Source organism: Impatiens glandulifera, chromosome 4, assembly GCF_907164915.1.
Source record: "Impatiens glandulifera chromosome 4, dImpGla2.1, whole genome shotgun sequence".
Classification (NCBI taxonomy): domain Eukaryota; kingdom Viridiplantae; phylum Streptophyta; class Magnoliopsida; order Ericales; family Balsaminaceae; genus Impatiens; species Impatiens glandulifera.
In genome coordinates this window covers 61,844,225-61,855,321 of record NC_061865.1, presented here as the reverse complement: position 1 = coordinate 61,855,321, position 11,097 = coordinate 61,844,225, and the positions used below count along the sequence as shown (strand labels likewise).

The following is an 11,097-nucleotide window of genomic DNA, read 5'->3' as shown; positions in this document are numbered from 1 at the left end:
ATGTATATGTTAATTAATATTAAAGACAACTTTTTTTTTAGTAAAATTAACAAAGAATTAAAAAGACAACGTTGTTTCCTTAAACATGAATATAACAATCTTCTTCTATAATCAAATTTGTTTATTTTTTATTATACGTGTGTATATATAACAATAATATATACTTAATAATTATAATATGTATACTTAGGGTAGTAGAGTTATTTAAAAAAAAACATATTAAAGTAATTAGAATCCCAATTATTACTTTTCCAAAATCCAAGACGTAACCTTCGTCCCTATTCCATTCACAATTCACAAACCATGCTTCGCCTCCAATTTCAACTAGAGAGAGGGAACAGACCGAATTCTCCTAATTCTCCTTGTTATCTCATCCTCTACTTTAAACCCTAATTCTCCTCCTATGATTCTCAAGCGACTCAAATCCAGCAGGCGCAACTTGCAGCCGTCCTCGTACTGGATCCGGCGCCCTTCGAGTCACTCATCTCATGTCAATGTTCAACGAGCAACGATCCGAGGCCGAGGTTAAATCTCAACCTCTGCTAGCAGAATGATCCAAACTCTCTCGTCCCCGCATTCGGATGTGAAGCTTGCAGCCCTCATGTCTCTGGTTAATTTCATCCAGTGCTTGACGAATTCGAGCGACCGAGACCGGTTCCAGGAATTGCTGTCAACGATTAGGTCATTTCATTAATTTTCCCCAATTTGATCTTGTTCCGAATTCTCGTTCGGATGAGGTATTAATTTGTTAATGGTTTACAATATAGACTATTGGAGAAGATGAAGGCATAAGTTAATTCAGATCATTCTAGGTCAATTTTAATTTGTTATCAGTTACTCTAGATTTGATTTCTTGAAGAATCCTTCATCTCTACGTTTTTTTTTTTGTCTCTGCTTCACCGCTCATGGCTTAGTATTCTCTGTTTTCCTTAGGCATTGTGCTCTTAAAATTGTCATCTTCAATTGCTTTTTTTCTTCCTTATGTGAAACCAATGAAAATATGAATTTCCTTTGTATGCAGTTATGTTTTTCTCTATACAGAATACATTTCAAATGTGATTTTTTTTACACAGTAGACTTTTTTCCTCTATATTCAGTTGACCTGACTGAATCTTTAATCAATCAGCTATTATTATTTTGCATCTTTTACAGTTGTTGGATATTTTTATTTTTCTCTATTCAGTTGAAATTGTTTGCTACCTTTCTTTTTAACTTTGGAATTTAAAGGTGATATGTTGTCCTTGTTTTAGGTTGATATTGATCTCTGAAAGGGCATCCAAGGAACTAAAGTCGCAAAAGATAGTCCAGATATAGTAATATTGGATGATAACTTTGCTTCTGTTGTGAAGATTAGTCAGTAGTACATGCTGTTGTCTTATTTGGTTGGAATATAGACTATCTTTGCTTATTAATATGACTTGATCTCTCAATTGGTTTTTTGCTTTTAGGATTTTCTTGCGCAATCTTGTTTACCTTGTTTCAAAAGAGAGAATTTGTTGCATTGTTTGCTAAAATTGTGAGGAAAGTATAATTTGGAATTTGTTCATCGAATGCCATCTCCTTCCTTGTTGTACAGGTTCTTAGATGGGGACGTTCTGTTTTTTGCAAAGATTCAGATATTCATCCAGTTTCAATGCTGCTGCACTTGTAATTAATGGTGTTGCAGCAGTTTCTTCTGGTGATGTCCCTCTTAATGCGGTGCAGGTAAATATTATCAATAATCTAAAAGAGCTAGAAGATATAAAAGAAGAGGTTCTCAAAATAATTTGCTTTGTCACATTCTCAGTTTATTGTCCTTAGTTGTATGACACCATACATTATTGCAGATTGGCTTCATTAGTTGACACTTAAAGTAAACTTTCTGAAGCGAAGAAACAATATGACCTGGTGTTTAAGAACAAACGGTTTGAGGTATCAAGGCATTTGAAAGAATTATCTCAAAAAAATGATCAGGTGAGTTAATTCATATAATACTTAAAAGCTAGTAAATTTTCTTCTTTGACCAACACTGTAAAAGTTTGCATCAGGCCATAAATGATATTAGGGTGAAGTTTGAGGCTGCAGAGTTGCAGAAAGTTAACATTAGAAAGTAAAGGTTTGTAATATAATTCAGCTGCCTATATTAAATCCATGTCATAATTATCATATGCTTTTAGCTGAGCTGTATATTCCACATGATTGAATTTCAGGCCAAAAAAGCCATTCAGGAAGTAGAAAGAAAGTGTGAACAGAAGTTAGAAGAAATCAAGGAAGAATCGCGCCTATATCTGTTGCGTACACAGGATGAACATGCTGCCATGGTATGTGTTATTCAACCAAAACTGAATGATGATACAAAATACATTTTATATGCCACTATCAAGTAGGCTAAAGTAGAAAATATGTGTAATAAAAAAAAGTAAAATGGAAGCTATATATTCTTCACATATTTTGTTACCATTGGCTATGGAATTACTGTCCCTTACCTAAATGAATGAAACATTATTTTATTTTATTTTATTTGATTCTAGGTCCACAATGAAAAGGATATAAATAAGATGCCATTTTCATTTAACTTTTTTGAGATAGTAACTGCTTGTTTATTTATAGACTGAATATCGTGTTATTTTTGTCTGAAATGTAAATACCTTTTATTTGTAAAAGATAATGCAAGCTGACTGTTCTGAACTACAATAATATTTGAAGTGCATTTTCAATGATAATAAAAACTCTAAGAAAAATAATTTGATCTGAACAGCTTTATATATAATGTCGGGTAACACTTAAATATCTAAGAAGTACAAAAATTCGTCCTTAAAGATGGTAAGCTCTGGTGGTGGTAGAAGAAATTAGTATGATCATTTTTCCTGTCTAGAATGAAGCAAATTTGATTAATGAATATTCATTTTTCCCTTATAATTAATTTGGTCTTACATTGATCTGTTGGTTTTGTAAACATATAATTTGTTCTTGATTTGTGTGAACTACCTATGGGTTTTAAAAAATGAGTAGTTTTATATAAAAAGGAAAAAGCTCTCCTTATTAAATGAAAGACTAGAGTTATATAGAGGCATAAAAGCACTCTTACAAATAACCTCCCAAACTATCCCAAAACTAACATTCCAACACTCCCCCTCAAGATGAGCCTACGAACGAAAGATATTCACAAGGCCCATCTTGTCACATAGTCTCGACAATTCTAACGAACTAAGCCCTTTAGTGAGACAGTCAACCACTTGCTCTCTAGTAGTTACATATCCTAGTTTAAGTAGTCCGCTATTCAGTTTTTCCTTGATGAAAAATCTGTCAATCTCCACATGCTTGGTCCTGTCATGCTGCACAGGGTTATTAGCAATGCTAATAGCTCACTTATTGTCGCACCACAGCTTCATGTGTGCCTCTTGGTCCATTTTGAGCTCCACCAACAGAGCTCTCAACCATATCATCTCTGCAACACCTAAAGCTATAGCCCTGTACTCTACCTCGGCTGTGGATCTCGCAACTATCGACTGTTTCTTGCTCTTCCAGGAGACCAGATTGCCTCATACAAACATGCAATATCCAGACGTGGACTTCCTGTCATCGGCACAACTAGCCCAGTCTGAATCACAATATCCCTCAATACTCAAATGCCCATTCTTGCGAAAGATCAACCCCTTGCCTGGTGCACTCTTCAAGTATCTCAGGATCTGGTACACCGCATCCATGTGACCCTCCCTAGGGTCATGCATGTAGCGACTCACCACACTCACCGCAAAGGAGATGTCAGGACGAGTGTGGCTCAAATAAATCAAGCGACCAACTAACCTCTGGTACCTCTCCTTATCAACTGGCTCTCCTGCCTCAACACTAACTTTTCCTATGGGTCAAGTGGGATAAAAGTTAGTGTTACATAAAAAAAAAAAAACAGGGAGGCTGAACTAAACTAAGTCAAAATTCAGGCCGAACAGAAAGAAATCCGTTGGGCAGTTACTTTTGATTATATGCTTCAAGGTTGCTTTTTTGATTCAGGTGCTTCTATCTGTGTCAATTTTGAAGTTGCAAGGATCATTCAACAAAGATCAACAAAGATGAAACAATAATGAACAAAAGATGTTCAAAGCAAAAAAATAGCATTCAACTAAAAAAGGAAAATGTAATGTAAAGGAAGGGAACCATTTGTGAACAGAAGATGATGCATAGCTATCCAAATATTTATAATGAACTTCAAATCCTTCAACTTGCCTCAGTGGAGGAAAAAACAAAACAGGCTGTGAAAGTATGCGAAATAGCAGACCTGCTGCTGCATCTGCAGCAATACATATTCTCATGGACATTGTCGTCCCAATTGCAGCAAGAAATGTAAATGCATCTAGTTCCTTGGAAGCTAAAGATAAAAACAGAAGAATGTGAAGCTTCACTCTATTTCTTAGAGAACTTTCTTGCTACTGCATGACATCTAAACATACCAATGATGATCCAACTTACCCATCTGAAGCTCCATCTTGGTGAATAAATAACATTCTTATGCAAAAATTCTCCTGTGATTCTACTGGTCATATGATCATTATTTCTAGCAACACAACAAACTGGTCTCATAGCTATGCTGTACAAGTGAATTAGACTGCAAAAGGGGAAATGAAGAAAATAATCAATCAAAAACTTAAAGATGTGTAAAAGGAAGCGAAGTAAAAAGTGCAAATGTAACATTATATAAGCAGTTTTTACTTTTACAAAAATTTGGTCTGCAATACACATAACTAGACTAATTATTACCTTGACATGTCAAGGTTTTGCCACCTCACAAAATCTAAACTAGAGAGCACTACCACGTGTTTCTTTCTAGTAGCAACAGCAAAATCAGCCAGATTCTTTGAAAATTCTACCATCACGCCCTGATTAAACATAAGCCCATTTGATTTTAGTTTTAAAGAACAATTGGGCAGATAATCAAATTCAACACAAAATGCCTCAACATACCAATAAGTTTGTTAGTTACAGTTTTAAGCAATATTATATTGGAAACGACCTTTCTTACTATGGAGGTAATGTTGTGTAAGTGTAAGCCATCAAACCAAAGTGTATTCACTTTTGTATGTTAGACCAACTCACTTTTTGTTTTCTTTTGTAACTGTGCCTATACATCATTAATTGGGCACAATCTAATATGACCACAAGAACTCGTACAGAAATTATCACCTATTCTTTACCCTCAAGTATTTCCAAATTAAACAAATGTAAGAGCACTTTTCTGCTAGCCTAATTGGACACTGAGATTTTGAAATCACTATCACATGGAAAAAAATACCCCAAAAAAATTGAAAGTGATTTTTATTTTCCATTTGGTATGAGAAGTGTGATTGAGGCAAATGTCTAGATTTGGATCCAAAAAAATCTTACATCAGTTAGAGGTTATCGTCAAATGTAGATTTTATGTATTTTGATCTAGTTAACAAAAACTTGTACCAAAACAGGCTCTGAGGCACACTCCTTGTTTGAAGTAATCAAATAGTACATTTCTGGGGCATTGGTCAAATTCAAGCAAATGGTCTATTGAGCAAGCTCATACAGAGTCCGCAGAAAAATAATATCAATAATAAATCTTTTAAATTTCTATCTTTTTAATAGGAGATCTCTGTTGTACAAGGGTCAATGCATTTGATGATGTAGTATAAGCTGTAGAAGAGAAGCAAACACCAAATTAGGCCATATTTTTAAGAAGACATTTGGTGCAGACTGAAATCATTCCAAATGCTCGTAAGATATCACCTTTTCTGCTGATGATTGTCAAGGTTGTGGAGTTTCTGCTGGAAATCAAAAGAAATGGAAAAAAATGCACAAGAGATTGAGCTCTCACATTTTGCCAATTCTTCTTCAACAGTGAAACGAGAAAGTTAGCTCATTTGCACATTTTGGAACAACTGCTTCTCTTTCATGCTTAGGTTCCCAACAGCAACACCCATGCACATAACCTTTTTCAATTGGAACTTAACTGTTGCCTTGATCTCGTTCACTTTCGCTTCAAATCATGCCGAATCCTCTTACATACACTACAAGAATGCTTTAATTTTTTCAACTGCAAAAATATGTAAGTAAAACGATTAGAGAATGAACAATAGAAATGACAATCAATGAAATAGCAAATACATACAACATAGAAAGAATCCTAGTACAACCTAAGAGATTATAGATAAAATCACAAAACATGGTCAACAAAGAATAGGAGCTTTCTTATGCAACTATTAAAATAGAAAGAAAAAAGGTATTATTCATATGTACCATTTAGTGGGTCCAAAATACGTTCATTCTCACAGTGAAACTATATTGAGTTCAACTTTATGAAAAAGAAAGGTTACAAATGATCCTCTAGCAACCACTCTTATTTTCCACAATAAGAATACTATCATTTTCCACAATCAGAAATCAATGTGCTGAAAACATGACTAATAAACTCACCTAGAAGACTAACAGCAACTGAAACTCCCTACAAATTGTTTAGGGAGTTTTAATAAACTCACCTAAAAACAAATGATATTTTAGTCAATTAACCAAATTATCCCAAGTAACAGCTTTTCCCCCAAATTGTTTTTACATCAAACAAGTCTGAGCAAAAATGTATATGACCCCAAATTGTTTTTACATCAAACAAGTCTGAGCAAAAATGTATATGGCCTTCACATGAGGACATTTACTAACCTGGCCATGACAAAAAGTTACTTGACCATACATGATCCCTCCCCAATAGCGTACAATCAGTATGATGAGCTACTGCTCTGGCCAATAGCGTTTTCCCAGTACCAGGTGGTCCATATAGTAGAACCCCCTGTTTGAAAAGTGAAGAAAATTTCATGAGCATGAAAAAATTTCAATTAACAAAGCAACTAACTTAGAAATGTATAAAGCCTTCAGCATTTGAAGCTGAGAATAATTAAAACTGATAAAAAATAAGCATCCGCAAAATGGTAAAATCTATAAATTATAATCAAACAATACTTCCAAATCAAGAGATCCAATCCAAATAAAAAAGATCAACTTCTGAAGAATCCTAAATACATTGTAGCTTCAAAAGAGAGAACAGATAAAAAAAACCTTATGTCTAGTGGAATCCAGGATGAGATATCAATGTGGATATATATCAAACTTATCCTATCAAGTGGAAATAGAACTATATAATGAAGTTAATAGAAAGTCGAGACTTGCCTTCACAAGGACTTTACATTTCCCTATGACTTTGACAAATTCACCAACATATGATCGATCCAGGCTCCTGTAGAAGTTGCAGCTCTTCCTTCAGCATCCTCACTAGACAGTGGATAAAAAATTCCACCATAAATGGCTACCATAACAACTTCGAACAGGAGATCTGAAGTATCAAGTGAAAGTACAATACTAGACAATCAATAAGATAAACACAATCAATAAGATAAACACATGGATTTACCTTTGGAATTCAAATCATTTCTATGAGCTTCGAGACGGTTGAGATTGTGAGTCTTCTGTCGAACCTGAAGCTGAAGATCGAGTATGTGTTGCTGGTAGTACTGTCTCAGTCCCTCCCTGTTTCGAAGTTCCCGTCTTCGCCGACCAAGTATCGCCGGAGGATGTCAGATCGGAAACGCGGTGAACGATTGCTGCAGTAGCCATTGTTGAAATTCTGAAAATGGAGAAGATGATGAAACCCTAGAGCTTAGGAAAACATCGTGTGCTCGGTGTTTTAGTTTGTCCTCGACAAGTTATGCCTCATGAATAAAGTTCCCTCTTGCCTTCAACTTATTATCACTTGAGCGTTTTTACCCAAACTAGCATGTAGGATAGAAGTGCTCCATAAACTAGCATGACTAACCCACTCAACACTGCAGCTACCAAATCCATTATCAAAACTGGTAGCTCTAGCTTGTCCAGGTAAACAAGACGATAGAGTGGGACTACAAAGTTTTTGTTATTGTTGTTGTTTTTAGCCTCTTCTTCTGGGGATTCTTCTTCAACTGTTGTTGTTGCTGACGACCAATGCTTGCTTATTCTATAGCATGCACCTCCTAGATTTGAGTTGCATAGAGAATTCAATGTGATCTCTTTTGAGTCATATTCAAATATCAAACTAAACCTTTGAAAAAAAATTATAAGGTAGAATTCCAAACCTTTCGTCATTAGATTCATCAATTTCATCATTAGAATCTGCTAATGTAATAGTAACATCAGGTTTAAGTTGAGCAGATAGGAACAGGGGTGGCATTACAACACTCATATAAGGTAGAAAGTCCTGACCCAGGCATTTGCAGAGCTTGGCCCATGCCTGGAACAAAATACAAGCAAAACATATGATGACGGTGAGAACATAAAAAAAATCACTATAAACAGAAAACATATTGCATGATAGATCATCTGTCCACTTGCTCAAAGACCGTCTGGTCTGTGTTTAAATTAATTTGAAAATGTAGAAGACAAAGAATTCTTTTGATTATGCATGGGTCTGAAGCAACTTGACCAGTAATAGCTTATAATCAACTCTATAATTCAGTATAAGTGTACATAGATTTCACATTTTGTTGGAATGTTAGTTTTGTGATAGTTTGGGGGGTTATTTGTAAGAGTGCTTTTATGCCTCTATATAATTCTAGTCTTTCATTTAATAAGGAGAGCTTTTTCCTTTTTATATAAAACTACTTGGTATCAGAGCTAGGTTTCAGATCTAGGGTTTTGTATCCAAAAACTGTGCAACAGCCGCCGGCCTCACCAGACCTCCGCCGCCCCTATCAGGACCTCCGCCCATCAGGGGCGCCGCCGCCTTGCTAGGGGCAGAACTGACCCGCCGGTGAGGGTTTGGATCTGGTCTCCTTGATGTTTTGAGATCAAGAACGGGTTAAAAGGAAGAGGAAGAAGTTCGAGATAATGAGTTTTAGATCTTACGGGTTAAAGATCGTGTGATCGTGGTTTTGGGGAAGAAGGAAGATTTGACTCAATCTCGTGTAGATTAGAGTCGGATCGATGACAGGTGAGGGTTCGAACATGGGCCTTGCGATGAAAGAGGCCTTGGAAAAACTGAGTGGTGATGAGATCGCAATGTTGATGCGAGCATTCAGCTTTGCCTCTAGTGACACAGCACCGAAACCAACCCCAGCACCTACACCAGCACCCGCACCAGCACCTAGGGTGGAGCTTCCCCCGATTGATGTGAAACTCGATGGTCCAGCTTCGTATCTGCGCTGGTCACGTCGAGTGCGATACACACTAGTAGGGAGGAAATTAGAGGGGTACTTGACTAGAGCGGTTACTAAGCCGGTTGAAGGTACTCCAGCATGGGATGATTGGAGGTCCATTCACATGCTGGTGTATGTCTGGCTCTTAAACTCGATGACTACACCGATTGCGGCCAATGTTGATGGTATGGAGGATGTGCGGTGTGTCTGGGAGAAGCTGAAGAAGACTTATGATGGAGTGGGGAACAATCTGAGGGTTTACCAGGTCCAAGGGGAGATCGCTGCTTGTGTACAAGGGGAAAGGACTGTTCAGGAGTATGCCATAGAGCTGGAGCGCTTGTGGCTGGATCATGACTACTGCACGAGGACATTGTGTTGCACTGATCCTGCGTGCAGGAAGACTGAGGCTTGCATGCAGGATAAGACCATGGGGTTTCTCAGAGGTATGGCCCCAACCTTTGAGCAGAGGACTGCAATGTTATTGGCTCAGCCGAAGATTCCCTCGCTTGAGGAGGCAGTCTCGGCCATGATACAGGAGGAGACCCGTATTGAGCTCCAGGTCGGGGCAGGGGGACTTCCAGGGGTGAAGTCAGCCCTAGCTGTCTCCAACTCAGGTGGTTCCAGGTTTAGAGGTGAGACTCGGGAGTGCTACAATTGTGGAGAGGTAGACCACTTGATATCAGCTTGCACCAAGTCACCAAAGACGAGGAACTCCAGTGGACGTGGTCAGTCTAGTGAGCGCGGTCGTGGTCGTGGTCGTGGCCGTAGAGGAGGTGGAAGAGGGGGCTACCGGGCAAACCTGATGGTAGCAGGTGAAGATAATGGAGATGGTGTGCAGGAGGAGGAGCTCTCTGCGGAGGATCAGGAGCTCTTGAGATCCTACTCCCAACTTTTTAGGAGAAAGGGAAGAGGTGCGGCAGAGAATGCATCTACCTCGGGTAACATTGCCACTTATGCTCATTCAGTTGCAGGTACTAGTGACACCCATGCTCTTGCCTCTATATCTACCGTTGGTTCACCATGGATTATTGATTCTGGTGCTTCCAGACATGTTACGGGTACTGTTGGAGAATTTTCTTCTTATACTCACCTAGAAATCCCTGAGAGTATTCGAACAGCCGATGGTACGGCCCAACCCGCAGTGGGTAAAGGTACTAGTGGGTAAGGGTACTGTGCGATGTACTGACTCCTTGACTTTGTCCAATGTTTTGCATGCTCCATCTTTTCCAGTAAATCTCTTATCCATTAGTGCTATTATCCTCCAACTGAAATGTGTTGTCACTTTTGATATTCCCAAGGTGATCTTCCAGGAGAAGGGAATGGGCAGGAGGCTTGGGACTGGCACATGGCGTAATGGCTTGTGGTTTCTTGAGAGAAAAGAGATGGACTCAGCCCTCGCATCTGTGGTGGAGAGATATAAAGGAGTGAGGAGTAGTGTGGAAGACTTGTTGTTGCTCTACCATAGGCGAATGTGTCATTCTTCTTTTAATCTATTAAGTCGTTTGTATCCAGCTATGTTGAAAAAAGCTAATAAAGAGAGACTGGTTTGTGATGCTTGTGAGTTTGGCAAGCACACTAGGAGTTCGTATGTCAGTACATGTAGTAGGAGCACCTGTAGTTTTGATTTGATACATTCTGATGTGTGGGGCCTTGTTCCACAACTTCTGTTAATGGTTTTCGATATTTTGTGTCTTTCATTGATTGCTTTTCTCGTACTACTTGGCTGTATTTTATGAAAAACAAGAATGATGTGTCTGCTTGTTTTAAAAATTTTCACAAAGGGGTTCAGACTCAATACGGGGCAGTAGTGAAGGTATTGAGGTCTGACAATGGGACAGAGTACACAAACAATGAGTTCAGAGAGTACTTATCCTCTCAGGGAATCCTGTATCAGACCACGTGTCCGTACACACCAGAACAGAATGGGGTGGCAGAAAGAAAG

General features: G+C 38.1%; 1 long non-coding RNA gene across 1 annotated transcript; it reads left to right on the top strand.

The window, feature by feature from the left end:
- The first annotated feature begins 1,821 nt into the window (after positions 1-1,821).
- LOC124933998 lies at positions 1,822-2,379 on the top strand. The gene is made up of 3 exons (XR_007099042.1): positions 1,822-1,953; positions 2,028-2,095; positions 2,190-2,379. It is a non-coding gene; the product is annotated as an uncharacterized LOC124933998 (long non-coding RNA).
- The last annotated feature ends 8,718 nt before the right edge of the window (positions 2,380-11,097 follow it).